Raw genomic sequence first — 22,138 nt, 5'->3', positions numbered from 1 at the left:
ATATTTTGTTTTTGCAATATGCATCATTTATTGCCACTTTCGATCTGAGTCAACTGATTATTAAGAAGATACAAATAATTTATTGTTAGGTAGGGTTCACCACTTGGGAAATTAAGAATCAAGTAAACTTCAATCCAAATACTGTCCTGAAACTTTGGAAAGTTTGGTTTGACTACAGATCCCTTAACCCGATCCAAACTCTTCTATCATTAAAAGGATCCAGCCATACTATGGCAATATCTTACAAAATCTATCATTGCTTCTTAGTAAATGTTACAGTTTTGCTGGTCTGAATGCACTCTTGACATATTTCATGATCTGGGATTCCTTTGGCGGGGGGAGGGGCGGGAACAAAGCATTCACTACACCTCTCTCTTGAAGAAGCATCAGATCACACAAGGGTTGAAGACAGCAACATGCCCATTAGAAAGTGCTGAATTTCTCTGTTTTTTTACTGTTGGTTTAAAGCAGCAGGTCTTGAAGGTTAAGTACTGATACCTTGGTTTCTAGAGACCTGTATGTAGCTGGGAGATCATGTGTTTAGGCAGGATCAAGTAATTTGATTTACAAGAGGCAACACAATAAGTATACCCAAACAATTTGAACGTTAAGGACTTCACAATGAACACATGTTCCTCAATGGACTCAATAATGCAGGATATAGCAACATGAGACATCCTCATGGCTGTGGGAGAGTCCACTCCATACCAAACTTTTAACAACTTAAAAAAACTTACTTAATTGGTATTGATAGGCTAAATCCTGGGTGAGCTCATATCAGAAATGATAAAGGCCTACAAGATAAATAAGATATGGGATTAATGGTAAACAGATAGAAGTTACAATACATGGCATAAAATATATTGAGGCAGCACTGCCATGTACCCAGGATTTTTTGTTTTATTTGTTTTTTATACTTTAAATTGCTATTTGAAGACAGGGACATATTTGTTTATTTTGGAGGCAATGGAAGCAACTCTGTAGTTGTCTTTGCAATGAGATTTGCACATAAAATAAGGTTAAAATTCCTATTTCATACTTTAATGGTTAAAATTAGTCTACAGATTTATCACACTAACACTTCAGATGACAATATTTACTTGCTTTTGGTAGGGGAAACCTTAAGTTGTCTTTTGGATGTTTTTTCCTCTGAAAGTTGCATTCCTGTAGCTGATGAACCATGGTCACCATATTCACCAGGGAGGAAGGTGGTATTGTGACTCAGGCACTGTATTCAAGAGAGATGGGTTCAATTACTGACTCTACAACAGACTTCTGTTATTTTGGACAAATCACTTAGGTCGGGTCCAATTATTAACAGTGCTGAGAAAACAGCTCCCATTGACTTCATTTGCAGTTATGTGTGCTGATCACTTCTTAAAGTCAGGACCTTCATTCACTACCTTTAAATCTGGGATAACAACACTTCCCTGTCTAACAATGGTGTTGAGAGGATAAATCTATATATATTCTGGAGGTGCTAAAAAACGACACTGATGAGGGACATAAAATGCCTGAGTAAACCACAAACTCTACACATGCCACATGTTTCCATTCTCAGCTCAGCCACAGGTTGTTTCTTATATTTTACATGGATACACACAAAGATTTATTCCCTTTATTCTTTATAATGAATCTAACAAAGGAAAAAAGGCTGGTGTGGCTCTGTGTTTCTCTGTGCCACTAGCCCTCCTGCCCTACCAATCTTTATTTCAGCTATAGTCTTTTACTGGCCCCTGCCTTAATGCCTCCCCCTCCTCTCCTGTAGAGCATTGGCTGATTTGGCAACTACTGATAATGCTTTGTTGGCACCAAGAAATCTCAATGGCTGCCAGATTTTTTGATTGGTTAGAATCTTCAATCACTGTTGAATATTTTCATCCCTAGTTGTGTGGATCTGACCAGTACATCTGGCAACATTATTCCGAGACTTCATTAAATTTAGAGCCAAGAGAGAGTTAGGACAGTTAATTTTATTCTTTCATTAATCTTTCATAAAATTCTCTAATGAAAGGCACTATAGAATTTTCTCAGTATCTGATCATGAAATTTAAATTGCCTTTTTTCTGCTGATTGCCTAATAATAACCCTTGAACTGTAAACAGTAACTTCTCATATTTGAGGAAGGGAGTCTACTGATTAGAGAGAGACAGAATCTGTTCTGAACTGCTGAATTCTACTTCCTGCTCTGACACTCACTTGCTGCATGACTTTGGGAAAATCATTTAACCACTACTTCCTTCAGTTCCATCTTAAAAATGGCAGTACTAATAGTTACCACAGCTGGGGATTATTTTTAAATGGTTGTAATTCATTTTGATATTCTTTAATAAAGGGTGTTGTAAAAAGGCAAAGTATTACTCAGATATTCTTTTAAAGCATCGCTGTTGAAAAGTTTATTTAAAGGACCCTCGAGGTTTCAGGCAGTAACCTTGATTGTGCCATGAATCTATCATGATTGTCCCATCACACAGAAAGCAGTTGGATATCTGATGCAGGAAGTCAGGATTTGGGGTCATCCTAGTCTGGCTATACATCTGTTAAATCTAAGAAAACTGCCTGCTTGTTGTCACCTTTTTAGCATAGACGTAGAACTTCTATTTTATTTGACCAAGCTTAGCTTGTCCTAGTTTGACCATATTTATTCACAGATTCCACGGCTAGGAGGGACCATTATAATAATCTATCTGACCTCCTGTATAACACAGGACATAGAACTTCCCCACAATAGCTCCTAGAGCATCTCTCTTAGAAAGGATGTCCAATCTTGATTTAAATATCGTCAGTGATGTAGAATCCATCATGACTCTTGGTAACAGGTTCCAGTGGTTAAATACTCTCACAATTATAAATTTATGTCTTATTTCCAGTTTGAATTTGTCTAGCTTCATCTTCCAGAATCAGATTGTGTTATATCTTTCTCTGCAAGACTGAAGAGCCCCTTATTAAGAATTTGATCCCCAGGTAGATACTTATTTAGTGTAATCAAGTCACATTTCAACTTTCTCTTGGTTAAGCTAACTACATTGAGCAATTGGAGTCTATCACTCTAAGGCATGTTTTCTAATCCTTTAATCATTCTTGGGGCTCTTTTCTGAACCCTTTCCAATTTATCAACATCCTTCTTAAATTGTGGGCACCGGAACTGGACACCATATTCCAGTAGTGCCTAATATAGAGGTAAAATAACCTCAACTCCTTCTCTAGATGCCCCTGTTTCTGCATTAGCTCTTTTGGCCACTGAATCATTTTGGGAGCTCACGTTTGGCTGAATCCCAACCCCCAATTTTTTTTCAGAGTCACTGATTTCCAGGACAGAGTCCCCATCCTGTAAATATGGTCTGCATTCTTTGTTCCTAGACATATACATTTACATTTATCTGTATTAAAAACAGTTTGTTTGCACCCAGTTTATCAATCAATCCAAATAACTCTGAATCAGTGATCAGTCCTCTTCATTATTTACCACTCTGCACATTTCTGGGCCCTCTGAAAAAAATCAATGATGGTTTTATGTTGGCTTCTGGTTCATCAATAAAAGTGTCAAATAGAATAGGGCTAAGAACTGGCCCCTGTGGAACTCACATACCCGCTCAGTGAGATTTCCCCATTTTGAGGCCTATCAGTTAGACCATTTTTAATCCATTTAATGTGTGTCATGTTAATTTTATATTATTCTAGTTTTTTAAGCAACATAGTAGGTGGTACTAAGTCAAATACCTTTCAAAAGTCTATGTGTATACACACACACCCTTGCCTAGATGTTGCAATTGACAATCAACAAGAGTAAATTTTAATATGAACAATTTTTTCCATTGAAAAATGCAGCATATATGTAGTTTGTGATAGGGAATCTGGGACAGCAATGATGTGGGCATGATTTGTCGTGAGTAAAAATAATTTACTGGTACCACAAGTTATTCCTTTAAGACCCTCTAGGTTGAAAGGCTACTATTCCAAATATTGAATGAGGGTTTACTTGTTTGACTTTTAATTTCTTTTTCCTTCTGTTTCCACTGTCCTCAAGTCTAAAGTTGCCATCTCCTCTGATTTTAGGAGGAGGATTTTTTTAAACTGGCCTACTCTCTTTGTATTTAAGCCTCTCATTGAATTCTTTGGACTACGTCAATATGTGAGTATTTTGCACATTGAGCTGGTCTGATTTTCATGGCTTCATCTTGTGAAGAGTAATGAGTAGAGTGCTAATCTGTGTCATTCTGTCAAAGGAGAACCTGCTGATCAGCATCAGTGAAAGGGGGGCTAGCTGTGTGCTGGATAAGCACTGCTGCAATACCAGCAATGGTACTGGGAGAGCATACTAGGAAAACAGCAAAAGGAGGCAGATGAGCTAGTAAAGGATCTAGGAAATAAAGAGGACAAGAAAGAGCTGAAAAAGAGTGAGAGGAAAACTAGAGAAGGGGACAGGTGAAGTGAGGAGAATGTGAATGGAGGGGTGGAGTGAAACGAAGACGGGCCAAGTAGGAAAGGAGAGGAGCAGTACAAGAACAAGCAGGAACATAGAGAGAAAAGAGCTGGTGGATAACCAATTAATTCTGGTTAGGAAGTCAGAGAGAACCTGGCTGGAGAATAAACTGGGTGAATGTTGTAGGACAATTCACTGGTGGTCAAAGAAGATTCAAATTCACTTCACAAAAATAAAAGAGGTTGTGAATGCTATTTGAACATTCTTGTTAGCAAAGTTTTAGCTAAAACATGATAAAACCTACTGAAGACAAGGCAGGTTGTTGCTTTCACATGTCTTAGCAGGTCTACATAAACCTTCAGTTTCCCTCTACTATTTATCTTGACCACGTTTAACATGTGTAAAAACTACAAACTGCTTTATCTTCACCAGGATTTTATTGTAATTCCCTTATGTTAACACAAAGTAAAAGGAAAAGTGTGATTTAATGAACATGAGGCTGTAGAAATTGCAGAAAAGGATTGCACATGGTGGGTTTTTTTTCCTGCCTTAATTTTTAATTCCAAACTGGAAAAATAATAAAATTTCAAAATTGAAATTTCAAAGTTAAAAAAAATTCAATGAGCTGTGGTGTTGGCCTGAAAAGTGGGATAAAAAAATTGCAAACCATGTTGATTTTTTTCTGATTTTCTTCTAAAGTTATAATTTTGTCAAGATTGACATTGACAACTTATAAAGAGTAAGAATATGTTGGGCGATACTAGTGGTAGTTATGCTAATTTAACTGTCCCCCCCCCCCAATTAATACTGTTGGAAAGTGTTATCAATGGAAAAACTGATGAGTATGAACAATTTTATTTATTTTTTTTTTTTAAATATTCTGTGCAGTGAGGTTGGAAATCTTGATATCTAAGTAAAATGAGTTATCTTGCTGAGATCAGATTGATTATTTTTCAAGCTAATCATTAGGAGCTAAATTAGCTCCTAATGAAAAAAAACATTAATTTTGGAAAAGTTTTTCCTTGTTTTGGATATATAGTCTTAATTAGTACGTTTGAATAATAACTAACTGGCAGAAAGTAAATGGAAGCAGAGTGAATAGATCAGTAATATAATCCATCTGGTACATATAAAATGCTTCATCCACTTGTGAAAGAAGACAAATGCTTTTGTATGGTCTCAGCTTTTATTTGATCACCAGCCTGAAAATCCAATGTGCTCTACGATCTCAATGGAGGAAGCAAAGAACACAATTTATAATCCAATGTAGTGCCCTAAGAGACAATAAATATCTTATTGCAGAATTAGAATATTAAATGTTCAGCAACATTATTAAAATTAGTGGAAGGTTAATACTATCTTTTCATCAGTACTTTTAAATTTCATTTTAACTCAGAGTTTTATTAGGTAAACCAGCAGTAAATGTGTAATATGGACATCTGTTCAGCATTTAGCTGGTAACTGGAAACATAAAATTTTAATTGTCAGTTTCTTCAGTATTTAAAGACTATATTGCTATCAATGTATTTTTCATAAAGAAAGTCATGCACTACTGTCACTTATATTTATTACACCAAGGAACATTTTAATATAATAATGCAGATGTCTTCATACCATAAACCCCAATGGTACTTGAAGCTAGGATTTTATTACTTGTGCCTAGGGCCAAACAAAGCTATAAACCTGCTAAATTCAAATTCAGACACTGCAGGTGAGGTTTGTGCTTGTGTGTAGTAAATTTCTATACAAAGTAATCAAATATGTACAGGAGTGGTAGTCATGGATGCAGCATTTTTTATTCTGGATATTTCATAAGAATCAAGAAAATAATCTATAAACATATTACTCTTTACTTGGGATTTATGCATTCCTGCCCCCCCCATCCCAAATATGAAAATGCTATCTCAACTGCATAACTTTGATTGACAATTCACATTGTATCTATAGTGCTTTCTATTTCACCTTCTGCCTTGTTTATACATGTACCTTCAGAACACTCAGCTTCATGTTCCAGCTGGACTGATGATGACCAAATACTTGACATAGTAATATTTTTACTATCTTCATATATTCTATCTGATGTCTGAGGACGTTTTGTTACATATGCAGCACTCAGATACTGGCTTGGGAACAGAATTAAAAGGATGGGAAACTCTCCAGTACATCAAACTGCTGGAAATAACATGAAATATTTTTACCATGGGTGTTCCACTAAAGCACAAACGTCTTTGTCTAGCAAGATTTTATTTTTTTCCTCTAGAATTAAGTTTCAAATGTGAAGTACTTTGTAATGTTCATGTGAAGAATTTATAGCTTGCTTTTCTAATATATTCCTAACTCTATTTTAGCTGTAGATTTTAAAACCATTTTCCATTTCAGTGCACTTTTGAAAAAAAATTATGAAGAGTATTTGAGGCATATATATTGTGGTAGCGCTGAAAGGCCTCATTGCACTAGGTGCTACCACAGTTTCAGGTTAACTACATCTGTATTCCCCACCTCCCTGGCCCACTCCAGGAGTTTCCAGTCAGGTCTCATTCTCCTGCCCTGTCTCTGGGTAGCAGTGGTTCTTAACCAGGGGTCTGCATGTACCCCCTGGGGGTATGCAGAGGTCTTCCTCTGCATACCCCCTATATCAACTCCTCTAGATATTTGCCTAGCTTTACAACAGGCTACAGAAAAAACACTAGAAAAGTCAGTACAAACTAAAATTTCATATAGATAGTGACTTGTTTATACTGCTCTATATACTATACACTGAAATGTAAGTACGATATTTATATTCCAATTGATTTATTCTCATTTTTACCATATAATTATAAGTCATTTTTCAGTAAGTGTGCTGTGACACTTGTATGTGTGATTTTGTAAGCAAGTTGTTTAAGTGAGGTGTAACTTGGGGGTACGCAAGACAAATCAGACTCCTGAAAGGGGTACAGTCTGAATGGTTGAGAGCCACTGGGGTAAAAGAACTTTAGCCCCCTTCCCCACAAGACAAAAGGGAATGGGACAAGGTTGCACAGCTTCCTGCCTTCCACTGATATCCTCAGCAAGCCAGTTTGCCTAAAGTCCAACGTCTGTGTTTTACTTTCTTTGAGGGTGATGAGCTGCATGTTGCCAGCAGTTATAAAGTTACCTCACAGTTCTAAAAGCAAGCACATTTATTCTTAAGGTAAGAACCATCATAGAGAAAGCATAACAATAAAAGGACCTACTCACAAGCTAAAAGTTTACCAGAGGTCACCCCCAACTCCAACACTGGGCTCTAGTAGGTGTCAGCCTTTCCAATCCCTCAACTGAATTTACCCGCGTGGTTGCAAGTTCATGTCAATTTTTGGATCACGAACAAGAACCCCGACTGGACAGTTCAGCTGTTTCTTTATACAGCTCAGTCCTTTGATATCCCGCTTCTGGGAAGAAGTAATCACCAGTCAATGGCCTTCTCACTGTGTAGCTTCAAAAGGGTGGTTATTTGCATAGCAGGGGCTCTGAAATTTACATTCAATCACTCTCCAGGAAACCCACTTAACACATTGTGCCAAGAAGCATGGATTTTTGGGACATTTAAATATAGTCGCTTGAACGCCTTCTGTTCCATGTCAGGTGGTTGGGCCTCATTGTCCTAGGTGCCAGAAAAATATATATAGTAAATGATAGTCCTGAATCCAGTGTATTTTCTTAAAATAAAGAATGCATGACTAGCATTATAAAAATTTATTCTAGCTTCTGAAAGCCTGTAAATAAGTATTTTCTAGTAACTGTCTCTGCCTGCAGTCTGTGTGAAGAGCTGTCAGTCTAGCTGTACCACCAAACACATAGGGAAGACCTAGATAGGCAGTTTCTAAAGGTAGAAGGGGAACAAGAGGAATAAGAAACCTTCCTTTGATTCTAAAGCGACCAAAGAGATGGTGGCACCTCTTGTTAAGCAAGAGGAAGATTGAAGGGAGGGAAGCTATAAGAACTATACTGCTAGAAGGACCAAACAGAAGTCACAATCCATCCCACGTGAAACCACAGTGGAGGAGAAAGCCAAATGGAGGCCAGACAACAGTCTAGAGAAAGGCAATATAGTAACCAGTTTTCCGAGTTAACTATGTACCTTCAGTTATGTTTTGAGGTAGACGGTAGGTGCTTTGAACTAAGGACTATGTAGGGCCAAATGCTCAAAAATTCTCATAAACAGATGAGTCATACTCAGTGCATGTAGTCTCCTTACAACTGCAAAATCCTACACTTGCAGCTGGATTCTTAGGAAGCCCAAGAGAAGTGCACTAGTTAGACATTTCTGTAATAGGGTCAACTTGAATCTCTTAAGGGATAGCGAATGGCCTAAAATTTATCATCTTATCTACCAAGAGCAAATAGGTACCTTCAGTCCGAAGTAAATGTATTTTAGCTTAAGAAAACAGGAATAAAAAAAAGTGCTCATGGGAGAGCACTATGTGTGCCCCGTCTGTTACAGGCTGGATCAGCACACAGAACAAAATGGACACTAAATTCTGCACATGAGAATACGCAAAAAAGCAGGTTTCATGACTACATACACTAACTATTCTTACGAAACTTTCCTCTATAGGTTCATTGATGATGGCACTGTTGGGCACAGCTTATCCAAGCTGGGATTTCTGGCCTTATTGGGCAAACACACTTAGCTGTAAATATTTGATTTTATGTTAGAAACATCAGTTGCTTATATGTTCAAAGCCAAAATTGGAGAAAGACATGATGGATCCTATTCAGAACTGACCCCATTTTATCAGCAAAGGCGGCACAAGGTTGACACAGGCAGGCATGGCCCCCACTTCCAGGGGAATAGTCACTGTTCTGGTGGGCAGGGGGGCTACACTTCTTGCAGAGGTAGTTCCACCAACTCAATGATGCTGCCACGGTAACCCCAGGAGCAGTCTGGGGTAGACGAGTAGCAGGCCAGCGGAGGGAGTGGCAGATCTGGCCACACGCCTTCTGCGTGAAAGCAGATTCTCACTAGGACTATACTGTATCCCTGCATGCCATGGTCATTGCAGCAGGGCTACTCGAACTTGAGCGAAGGACTGCACCTGTTTGGCTGTGTATAAGTAAGAGGCAAACATATTCACAGCATGCACAGTGAAGTTAGATAAACATAATATTCTTACTGGAGTGTAACACTACTTAATCACATAGACTCCAGAATGCTACCATACAAGAACCAAGAACAGAGACAAAGCAGTCTTCTCTCAAAAAGCAGGGAGGCACAACTGAACCCACTTTGCCCAGCCTTAGACTGGCTCTTTGCAGACTGAAAGGTGAAGACCCAGTTTGCACACTTACCTGAAGAGCTGCCTACCCCGCAAGCAGAATCAGAAAACCCCTTAAAACCTAAAGTTACAGCTTGTAATTTAAATAGTTTTTAATAACCATTTTATATAGTGTTTTCCATTGGCCCTGTGATGATGCCAGGATGACTCCTCATAACAGGTACTCATGCAAAAACCACTTTTCTACTTTAAAAACAAAGAGGATCATCTGATGCACAATTACAGATGGGCTATCATCACTGTCCTATCTACAGCTGCAATCCTTCCTCTCTACTGGTTTCCTTTTCATTCCTAGGAAAAGATTCCCATATTCCCTTCATTCACATTTATTGCCTGCCCCCCAAATCGCTGATTGCATGCAGTATACAATATTGTCAAATTATTCTCACTTCAGGAAAAGAGACCATATCAGTCCCAGCTTCCATCATACTCGCCACCTACCATCCCTTGGTTTCCAAAAGCATCCATAGAATCACTCCACCCCACTTCTGACCATAGGTACCTATTATTTTATTTGCTCATCCTTATCCTGCAGGCTGCACCTCATTTCTCTTGGCTGTCTGCAATTGGGAGTCACTCTTTCATGTGTGATGCATCATTATTCTGAAATAGCCTCCCCTACCCTCTAATTCGCTGAATGGTTGATTCTTATTAAAAGTCACCTTTAAGCTTTCCTTAGCATATGATGGACTCTGTCTGCAGAAGCGTCTGTATATTAGGGCTGTTATATCAAAATTGCATATACTGCATGGTAATCATGAATACTGAAAGTTACTTCCTGTGGAATCTGATCCATTAGTCTATAGCAAGCCCCAACAATAATCAGCCCACCTTTTATTTCTGTATCGATCCATATTACTATTAGTTTCTCCCACTAGCAATGATAGAATATCAGTAATAGCCTTTAACATTTATTTCCTTTATTATTGGACATTTATTTCCTTTATTATTCCTTTTCTGCTCTAAACATCCATGGGATGGACACTATACTTTCTGAAAAAAAACAAGGCTTACTGCCAGCGTAGGGGAAAAAGTTACACCCAGGGCCATAAGCCCTGATAATACTCCCTTATACCTAAAGGTAACCAGACATGTATGTATCTGATGTATGGCAGGTTTATGAGAACTATGGGAAAACTCTGCAGACATGGGAAGCAATAGGCTGCCCCTACCTGTGGATTATGTTGCTGCAGTCATCTCCTAGGGTTCCACAGAACCATCTGGACCTTGTGTGGAATAAGATAAAAAGTGTGTTTATAGTGTGTGCTAGCATGTTTTAACTAAATATATATTACACTTTCATGTAGATGGAGCAATCTGTATTTCAAATATGTGCTAGCTATTCCTACCTCCAAAAAGAGGAGGGCTTAGAGTTAGACTTGACAAATTAACACTTGTGAAAAAGATTTTAATTAAGAGTCTTGTGATATTTGATGTTTTTCTTGAGGCCCCAGAGTCACATATGTAGGTAAGAAAGCCCAGCTTTCTTTCATTATTATTGTTAGAGTCAGTTTCTAGCCCTCACAGCTCCAGAGAGAAAAAAAAAGCTTACAAATATTAACCCTAAAGTGTCAAAAACTAGAAGGAAGTTTAAAAAAAAATTTAAAAAAATCTTATGATTTTTGGAGCCTAGCTAGCTATTTTAGTGCACTTAGGTTAGCCATACTATAAGACAAAAACAGGCAGAAATGCCTAACTGGAATATTATGATGTATACCTGCTCTTCTCTTATTAAGGTTTGAATTATCCTGATAGTACATTAGACAGCAAAAACAGCACTCAAGTTAAAATCTACCATTAAAAATTTGTAAGTCTTACCTCAACAACACTTATGCCTTCAATGTCATCTAACCATAATCACAGCATGGTGAAGAGGACTACTTGATATTATTACAATAACACTTCCCTAAACAGCTTTCTTCCAAGGCTTTATCAGCAATCTCTCTTCTCCTGCTGGCTACCAGGGAACCATTTTTATAGTGTTCCCCAGCTTCCTTCTGACTTCCCAACTGAGTCTTCAGCTTCATTAACTACCCTACACCTGGAGGGTAGCTGAGTATGGATTTAACTCTTTGCCTGCTGGTGCTCAGGATAGGTATTTGAATACTATCATAATAAATGCATGTAATCAGTCTGGAGACTGTGCAGTTATTTTTAGTAACAAACCTGGGTATTTTGTATTAGGATGCCTGTGCTGTACATACAATTTATATCAGGGCAATGTGCTACATAGTGTATATCAGTCAGGTGGAAAAAAAACTATAGCTGCTGACAACACTTTATTGTATTATTAAAACGTCTTCATTTGAATGTAGAGCATTTTAATGGCCTTCTGAAGCACAAGCAGCCTTCAGGAAAATACAAGCAGATTCTAGGATGTTGTAAAATATAACTGTTGTAAAACTACATTTTGATGCATATACCCAACTCTAATAATATGGCTTTGATTTTAATGTGAATTTGTTTTGACACCTCCACTATAATACAAGAAAATAAAGTAATAACAAGTGCACATATGCAAAACCAATATGCCCCAAAGTTAATTTTTCCTATACAATGTCAAATGCCTATGCATTTTTTATATTGAAAGACGCTGAGCTGGGCTCAGTGGTGTCCTTCTAGTCACAAAGGCTTCATATTTTAGGAACGCAGAAATTAAAATGTTATCCTTATCATTTTCCTCTTAATTTTCTTGCTTCCTCAAGGGAAAAAAAACGTAAAATAGAAGCAATAGTTGCTCCATAACTGTATTTTTACTTTTTCACTAATACCTGCAAAGACTAACAAGAATCCCTATTATAGATAAGCAGATAAGCAGAACTGCCTGAGAACCATTGCCATGTACTTTACACAGTGGGGTCCATTACTAGTACTCCCAGGTGTTAATGTAATAATAATAATAAATAATAGATTCATAAAGTGTCCATCATTCATATGTGATACTTAGAAATTATTGTAGGCAGCCAGACAGAAAAAGGAACATTTTCTTTTAACCACTTTGTCCAGGAGCATTTTTTACCACTATGGTTAACTATTAGTTTTTACAAGATACCATTTATGTATTTTCTCCCTAAACATCTGTGTGAATCATTTCTGAAATTAGGCTGCTTGTACTAGCATCTAGTCTACCACCAAGTGTTTGCATAACAGACTTTGAGAGTCTTATATATTATGTAATGAAGGGGAGTAAGCTCTGTGATTTATTCATTTTACTATATGTCACAAAACTCAAGTTTGTTCATATAAATAGTCATATATTATCACCTAGCTGTTCTGTATGTTTTCTTCCAAGTCTCTCTGTAAATTATGCTTCAATTGCCTTCTGCAGTATTTACTATGGGCTTAAAATCTCACATATTTTCCTAAATTCCAGAGCTAACTACAGAAACCACCACCACAAATAAGCATCTCAGGCATGAAAATTATCTTTGATGAGGCAGATTAATGTTTCACTGAAGCAGATTCAATGCTATGTTTTAGTTCTAAATGGTTGTTTAGTTGTAAGAGATACAATCAAATTCAGCTGCTATAGATACTACTTGAAAATGAACAATTCAAGACAGTTGTAGTTTGTTCATTTAAGATGTTACACCAGTGAAAACATTGAGATTAAGCAGCATCTCATTTTCCCTACCTTTGAATTATACTCTGTTATCTAGCTGCAATGCTTCATCACCTAGCACAACTTCTTGCTCCCACATTACACATGTAGGCCATCCATGACATTTTCAAATCATTTTATAAAATTAAATTGATTGAAAAGCCTGGAAAAGTATATGGTCAGTTGGCAGTAAAAGGCACTCTACCACAATACAATTGTGCCCTGTGAATATACCAAATCAAGCATCAGGAAATAAATATGTCTTCTTCTTCCTTTATGCCACTTTTCCTGGTCAGGGCTGTGGCGGCAGCATGGAGAGTAGGGAGGACCAGACCTCCTTTTCTGCTGCAACAGATTCCAGCTCCTCATGGGGGATTCCCTAGCATTCCCAGGCCATTTGGGAGACATAATCCCTCCAGCGTGTCCTGGGTCAGCCTGAGGGCCTCCAACCAATGGGATATGCCTGGTACAGTTCCAATGGAAGCCTTCCAGGCTGCATCCTTATCAAATGCCTGAATCACCTCAACTGGCTCCTCTTGACCCAGAGGTGCTCTACTCCAAGGCTCTCCCAAATAGAAGGGGTAAATATGTTGTTTTTCTTATATTAGAATGCATTTGAAATTGACATGGAAACAAATATCAATGGCTTTGTTTTAGTGTAGCGATCTGTGTAATTCTTGTCCATATTGCACACCTAAGTTTTGTACAAATGAGACAGGCCTTGTGGAGAAGGAAAACAGCAACCTTGTAATATCATCCCTCACTTGCTTCCATCCCATGTTCAACTGAAGGAGTCAGATCATTCCAACAGACACTAGGGGTTAGCCCTTGGAAAGATGAAAAACCCAGAGAATCCACATCCCAGGATACATCCCATGGGACATCCTGCAGATCTGTGGGCATGTGTAGTGGGCCGGTGCATCTTCTCAGAGTTCCAGTGCCTCTGCAATACTCCCCGTGTCCCTCTCCCCATCTCAGCCCAGTTCCATGGTATGCTATATTCTATCCCCGCGCACTGCAATCCTGCAAAAGCACCTCTGCCCCAAAATCAACTGGACTGGAACTCCTAGGGCCTGGAAGAAAGATAGGACACCTGGAGTACCTTATGCAACATTATCTCCCCTTACACTTGCATTATAATGCTTTACCAATCTCACCAAGCTTTAACATCTTTCATGGCATTTCTCTTCCCAGTGGGACGAGCTTATGAAGAATGAAAAGATTTTAAACAGCATAAACAAAAAACATTGCCAGACTATTTGCTTGATCAATTGCTTTTATGTTGCATCCCTTCTTATAACTTTCACTTTCCCCCCCTGTTCAAATTGTAAGCTCTTCAGGGTGGGGCCCTTGTCTATAAAGCACCTATGTGTTTCCATGCTCCATGTTGCAAATACAAGCCTAGGAAGGGGCTTGGGGCAGGAAGATCATGACAAAATGGTTTCTGAGGGCGCAGAGCTGCCATAGGGGACCTATATTTAGGGAGTGCTGCAGAGAATCTGTACCGCCAAACAGTTATCTGCTCCTCAAAAGATTAGTCCTGCAAACCTCAGCTCAGTCATTAATTAAGAGGTCCATACTCCCCACCAAGTTTGCCAGTCGGTAACTCTTACCCACTGACTGTATGGTGCAGTTAAAAATTTGGCAGCTTGAAGACCACTAGGTTTTTCCACAGGTGAGACTGTAGGACTTGTCCCACTTTTAATAACATTTCAGATTTGCTGCTGCAGCAGCAGGCAGATCGCTCCTGTCCCACAGATCCGAGATAACTGTAAATACCTAGAAGAACAAAAACCCTATTCCAGCTGAAGGAAATAATTTGAGCTACATGGATTCCCACCTCCCACCCCTGATTTTGCAAACAGGATTAGGAGGCTATTTTTTCAATCTCCAAAAGAGTCTTTTACTGAAGTGACACTTCTCAGCTTCAAACAATGAAATCTCTTGTGTCTTAATAAAATTAAATAATAATAATTAATAAAGATGGTGCATGCTTTATAAGGAGAAGATCAAGCCTCCATTGATTGGACCAGGAATAGTGATGTACAAGTGTAAAGTGCTACCATTCTGACTGCTTATGTGACTACACACGGTGCAAAACAGTGGAGGATCAGTCTCCCTATATTGAGCTTAGTAATGACATTATATTACAACATTCAGGAATTCTTTTTAGTTAGATAAATACTGATTGTCACATGAGGAAGGAATGCAGTCAAGTGTTAACTTAATCCACTTCCAAAGCAATAGCTATTCTGGGCTAGTTCCCCATGTGGACAAGCCCTCCTTGGGCAGGACTCCTGGGTTCTATTACATGCTGCTACTCTGTGACCCTGGACAAATCATACAAACTTTCTGTACCTCGATTTACTAATTGTGAAATGCATGCAGTATTTCTTACCCACTGGGTCATTGGGAAGTTTAGTTTAAAAAATTTAAGTCTTGGTCTATATACAGTGCAGCAGATTCTGTACTAGAGTAAATCAATTGAAACTGAACTATACTAGCTTAGAACAGCTCAGAATCTAGCCCACTAGTAAGAATGAATGTTATAAAGAACCGGCTAAGCTTTTTGTATTGTAGAGCTGGTCAGTATCAATATTCGGTACCAGTAATATTTCTTACAAATGTAGCACCTTATTTTGTCTGAAACATTCACAAACCCACTTCTGCAAAATGTATTTATGGAACAATTTGGATAAATAAATCTCAGACCATGGGTAGTTTGTGAGCTCTTCACTTTATCGCTTTACTGTTCATTATTTCTGTTGTGCGGTCAGTTGCCAAAGTCACACAGTATTGATTCTGCTGCCTGATTGAATGGCCGGAACATTTTAAATGGAAGAATAATAAATATTTTTTACTGAATAATTGTTAAATATATAATTATTATTATTATGTATATGTATTGTGGTAGTGCCCACGAACCCCAGTCATGGACTAGGACTATCCCCATTGCCTCCATGAAATTCTGAGTCAACGTGCAGTGCAGCATAGTGAAAACTATGAGGTCCCAAGAGTCCATGGATTTATTATTAATTATTAGCATTACTATGAGAGTTAGAATACAGTAACTGGGACTGAATTGCATGGTGATGTGAACTTTCTCCCTTCCATACACACTAGGTAAAGAGTGACATCCTTCTATCCATTGATATCTTGGTTCAAATATTTTGTTGAATAATGTGTTTTGCTGAAATATTTTCAACTTTTGGGGTTCCAAACATTTTTACAAACAGTGGTGGTTGTAACAATACTCACTAATAGAGCTGTTTGCTTTTCATTTTTTTTCAGTGGAAAGAAAGGCACATACTTTCATGAAAAAACTCCTATGTTCTATTAACTGTTATCATGAACTATATGTTCAGCTTTCTAAGATTCATAGAGAACTTATTTGCAAAAATATTAGAAAATTAGTTTTTTTACTATTTAATGAGTACTACTGTGCTCTACTTGATGGCATATAAACTACTCATTTTTTATAGACCCTGAACTACTAACAAACAACACAATATTCTTTTTTATCTGAAAGGAAAAGGAGATTGTACTTCAGGAGAAGAATATCTGAGTTCTGTCCCCATTGCCTGCATTAATTTCTGTGCCAACAAGGTGTGCAGCATAGGGATCATGGTCAGGTCCTAAAAGTCATTATTAATTATCAGCATTTCTATGAGTTAGAATACAGTAACTGGGACTGAACTGAATGCTGATGTGAAATTTCTGCCCAGCCCACCATACAGGGACAGTGCTATCCCTCTATCTATGTATTTCAATTTCCATAATAAACTATCTTTTGTAGTCTGTTACATACACATGTACAGTACAGTTCTAACCCAGGAGAGATTCTCATTCTATCTCAAACCCTCAGGATGTGGCAGATTATTTCTGTTTATTCTGTAACCTGGCGTGCGTCTCTGTGACAGTCACCTAACTAATGATACTCTGCCATCAGAGAAAGTATTCTGTTGAAGAGCTTTCTGTTTCAGAGTGTATACTAAGGAATAACTCCGCTTGTAGAAAATACACATAGGGACATGAACCCATGCTAGCTCTTTTCAGGGCAGAGAGCTTCCTGACTTGTGTGTTAGATCCTCAGGGAGACATGCTTCTTCTCCTAACTTAAGGAATGGATCATGAAATCACAAGTCCCCAGTAGCAGAGTTCATCATGGTGTCATATTGAGAGAAGTTCTTTGTGATAACAATATCCCAAGGATTCTGATGAAATTAAATTACTGAAAATTTACCAACACGTCCCCAAGGAGGTTTTGCACTTATAACCTAGTCCAGCCCATGGAGTAGCTATAGTTAAAGAGAATAAAGTGAGGTGGATTCAGTCAGACACAGTCAGACTTTTATTTATTGCACAATTACCTTTGGGTCTTTAATATTCATTTGCTGTAGCTATAGCTTGTTCATACCTGCATCATCTAAGTCACTCTCCTGAGCAAACTATCTGTACCTGTGGTACTTGACCCACTTTTCAACACCCTCAGAGGTAACACAAACAGTCCTTCCCACAATTTCCAAATTACACACAACACAGAGCCCCCTGTTTAAAGACAATAATCCCCACCCCCACCCCATAAAGCCATTTTCTCTCTCTAAATCCCAGCAGTCCTTTTCAAAAACTAATCTGCATCTTAGTCAAGCAACAGTTTTAGTCCCAGCAGTGCCATCTATTGAAAAGATCACTATAATAGGCATTTCTGGAAGATATGCTTTAGTCAAACACAAGTTACTAGGCTCAACACAGGGGTAACTAGGTGAAATTCCATGGTCTGTGTTGTACAGGGGGGTCAGATGAGACGATCTAATGGTCCATTGTGATCTTAAAAACTATGAATCTATTAATAGAAGTAGTATTTCCTATTATTTCAAGAGTATGCATGGATGTGTATTCACTGCTACACAGCACCTGATCCTGCATCCAGTTAACTTAAAAGAGAGCAAGATTGGTCTCAAAATCAAACAGGTAGGCTCAAGTACTAATCAATCATTGGTTTAAGCAAAGCCTTCAGATACTGTAGTTCAATCCGTTATAAACTGTAAATGAATCCATGTGAACTGCAAAAGAAAAAATGATATCACACTAGCTGATAGAATCCACTTATTCCTAGATAAAAAAAATCTAAATAATAGAGCAACTGAAAAGAGCTGATTATCATGATATGATACTGACTCTTGGATAACTGCCAATTTTTTGTATGCCTTGTGCCTACTGATGACCAGGGATATGTGATGGTTCCATGATATCACTTTCCCTTGTAATTCTTTTGTGCTGAAGTAACTCCAATGCTGTAGTTGTAGAATAGATTAGGCCATGATCCACTGAGCACATCTTTCTGTTGGATTTACAGCACCAGATGGTCTAATTATTCCCAACATTTTTCAGACTCCCTCTCCGGGACACAAGCGGTGATTTCTTTGCTCTGGAAAAAAATTGCCTGCAATGGGATAGAAGAAATAAAATATGAGGGGTAGACAGGGCCAGCTCCAGGGTTTTTGCCGCCCCAAGCGGTGGGAAAAAAAAAGCTGTGATTGCGATCTGCGGCGGTTCCACCGCACTGCTTCAGGTCCTTCCCTCCAAGAGGGACCTGCTGCCGAATTGCTGCCAAAGAGCCCGACGTGCCGCACCTTCCTCTTGGCCGCCCCAAGCTCCTGCTTGCTCAGCTGGTGCCTGGAGCTGGCCCTGGGAGTAGACCAAGAGTTAGTGCTGAACGGGAGAAGATGATACAGTAGAGCTGGTTGAAATATTCCTTATATGACCAATTTTCTTAGTGAATTTGGCCCTTTTTCTGGTTCTGACCTGTCCATGAACAGATCATGATTTTTAGAAGTATGTGCATTATTCATAACAGTCCAAAAGTAGCTTTTACAACCATTTGGGGCAAGATGGTTGTGAACAGATCATAATGAACACTTTGAATGTACAATATTTGTAAATCTCTGTATAAGGTGTATGGTTGATCACTTAAATCACATGTTATAATTACTGGTCATGACAGCTAGTTGAAAAGTGGAGAAAACATGCATGAAATTTTCTTTTTTAAAATCTATTTTTTAGTCAACATTTCTAAATTTGAAATATTTCTGCCAATGCTAAAAATGACAACTGCAACAGCCATTCAATACATCTGTTGATTATCTTTTCTTCCCAGACGCCTCCCTATTCTTCATCATCATTTTGAAATTCCAAGAACTGCAACTAGTCTTATTGTTCATTTATTCACATACCGAACCTGTGTACACAGGCAAAATGGAGCTCTCAAAAAGGGGATAGGAAACACTTTCAGGGATACAAGCGACACGGGTCATATCTGCAGGTGCAAAACAACCCAGGCAATATCTTTTGACCAGGCCACAGAACAGGGGCCTGTCCGACAAGGTGATGGAAGCCTCTCAGTTCCCAAGGACCTTGTACAGGAGTTGATGATACTCAAGCTCTCCATGTACTCAACACTTGGCAGGGATGATGAATAATTTGCAGACACTGAAGTGAGCCGGTGTAGGAGGAGTGTTTGTAGAAGAGAAGGAATAAGGCTCTGGAAAGGAGCAGAAGGAAAGGAGGGGGTTACAACTAAGTGTTTGTAAATTCCTACTATTTAGTGGAATCTGGTGCATTCTAAAGACAAAAACAAATGAACAAGTCCCACAGAACAGCTCTTCCGAAGTTCTTTATGAATGAATTTCTTCCTCTTCCCTGCCTCCAAATGCTGTCTCATCTCTTGCTTGCTACAGAAAGTCATTCCCTATTCCTCACGCTATTTCCCCCCACACACAAAAACCCTCTCCTCTGCAAATATATTCACCACTTCCAACACTCTTCCCCCTCACCCTCCAGATCAATCTCTACCCTTCCCCCCCCACACACACACTGGCTGATTTCACATTTTACCCCACTCTCCTCCCTCATCCAGCCTGACTAATTTCATAATAGCTCCCCACTCCCCACTTATGTCTTTGGCACGTTCCCTCACCAGCCCCACTGTTTCCATATTTACCTTTGTTTTCCCCTCTCAGCTTCATTCCATCTCTTGCCCCAAAGCCACTCATTCTTAAATTCCCTCTTTCTTATCCCAAACATTTCATTCTCTGTCCCTTTAGCCCCACTCCTATGTTGTGTTCTCTGTCCCAGCCTCACCACATAATGGTCTCTTTCTCAGCAACCTTGCCAGCATTTCATTCACTCCCTGAACTCCTGTTTGTTTCTGTCACTTCACCCCTTTCACACTGTGCCCCCATTTCATTCTGTCCTAATTTCCCAGTGTTTCATTCTATGTACCTCCACCCCTCACCCTAGCATTTTACCCTCTGTCTTCCTCACCATACCTTTCGGGGAATCTCCTCAGCTCTATCTTACTTGGAGGCTTGAGGAGACTTCTGGCAGCATTCTACCTCCTGGGCAGAATATTTGTAGATAAGTCCCTCTCATGGCCCCACTCAAAGCTGGAGGAGTGCATAACCAGTACCCTGATACCCTAGGGCCTGCAAAAGCAGCAATCTAAACCTCCCTAAAGCCGTATGTACTCCCAGCCCTTTCTTTACACAACAGGAAGGATTGGAAAGGGGACGGTAATGCTGGCTGCTACATTCAGTCAGGTAGGAGACTGCCTCCTCACTGAGCACAGCAAGCTTTGATTGACTGCACTCTCCAGGAGATGGGAGAATGGGAGACCAGCCAGTCAGAAAGAAATCACCCTAGAGATTATGAGGCTTTTACCACAGACCTCTAGGAGGATCTAAAAAACTGCATCATACAGGTAAAGCCCCTACTCCTGGCCATCATGCCTGTGTGGGTCTGGACGTGGAGGGAGACAAGCAGGCTTCTTTGTACACAAAAAAAGCATTAGATCTTGCTGCAGAGTGTATCTGGACCCCTTATTTTAAAATAACTGAGTTCCTTCCTGACTGAGGGGGAAAGAAAAAACCCACAACCCAAACCGACTAGATGATTTTCCATTGTTTTCTCTTATTGCATATTAAAACTAGTGGTCCTAGATATGTGGGCTGCAGCCTGATCTTTAACTGTGTAAGTAGCTGGGTTTTGCCCAGGGGAGTTCAGGTTGTTACTATGTATTCCCACATTTGATGGAAACAACACTGTTTCACTTACCTGACAGGTATTTGTATTGAATCCACTATCCTTTACCAAATATTCAGTACAGTTGCTAATCATGTGTACATGCTTGATTCCATTTCCATTTTATTGTGGCAACTAACATAGTGTCAGGGCTCTATCTTAGAGTTCTGGATACATGTACAGCCATAATGTATATATTCAGGGGCTGATACAGGTGCAAAGAACAGACACGTGATCTTCCTGCTTTTTGAGGAACCCATTTGCTGTTCCTACATTCTAGCCTCTTTACCTCACCACTGTTCATGATGAATGATCACTCAGTTGTTTGAAAACCCTGCAGCCCTAGCCCCTCTGCTGGCTATATAATGGCTGCACCGCTCCTGTCCCTCTCAGTTCTTTCGCATCAAACATCAAAATTAGAGACTCTGATGGAGAGAAGATGGAGGGCTGATGGTTGGAGAATATCCAGCAGTTTATGCATATTCTCCTTCAGAAATTCAGCCTGGATGCCTAATGTAGTGGCCATGTGCGTAAGCAGGGGCGGCTCTAGACACCAGCGCACCAAGCAGGCGCTTGGGGCGGCCGTTTCCCGGGGGGGCGGCATTTGGCTCCGGTTGAGCTCCCGCCGGCATGCCTGCGGCAGGTCCACCGGAGCCCGGACGAGCGGACCTGCCGCAGGCATGACTGCGCGGGTCCCGCCTTCCCGCGGCTCGGTTGAGCTCCCGCAGGCATGACTGC

At 39.4% G+C, this 22,138-nt stretch overlaps 1 long non-coding RNA gene across 1 annotated transcript; it reads right to left on the bottom strand.

Moving 5' to 3' along the window:
- Positions 1–7,569: 7,569 nt before the first annotated feature.
- Positions 7,570–11,692, bottom strand: LOC120398887. The gene is made up of 3 exons (XR_005594771.1): positions 11,539–11,692; positions 10,893–10,946; positions 7,570–8,045 (listed from the first exon to the last, which is right to left on the bottom strand). It is a non-coding gene; the product is annotated as an uncharacterized LOC120398887 (long non-coding RNA).
- Between the last annotated feature and the right edge of the window lie 10,446 nt (positions 11,693–22,138).

The sequence above is a fragment of the Mauremys reevesii genome, linkage group 2 (genome assembly GCF_016161935.1).
Source record: "Mauremys reevesii isolate NIE-2019 linkage group 2, ASM1616193v1, whole genome shotgun sequence".
In the NCBI taxonomy this organism is placed as follows: domain Eukaryota; kingdom Metazoa; phylum Chordata; order Testudines; family Geoemydidae; genus Mauremys; species Mauremys reevesii.
Note: the sequence above shows the minus strand (reverse complement) of the source record. Positions and strands in the feature narration are given on the sequence as shown.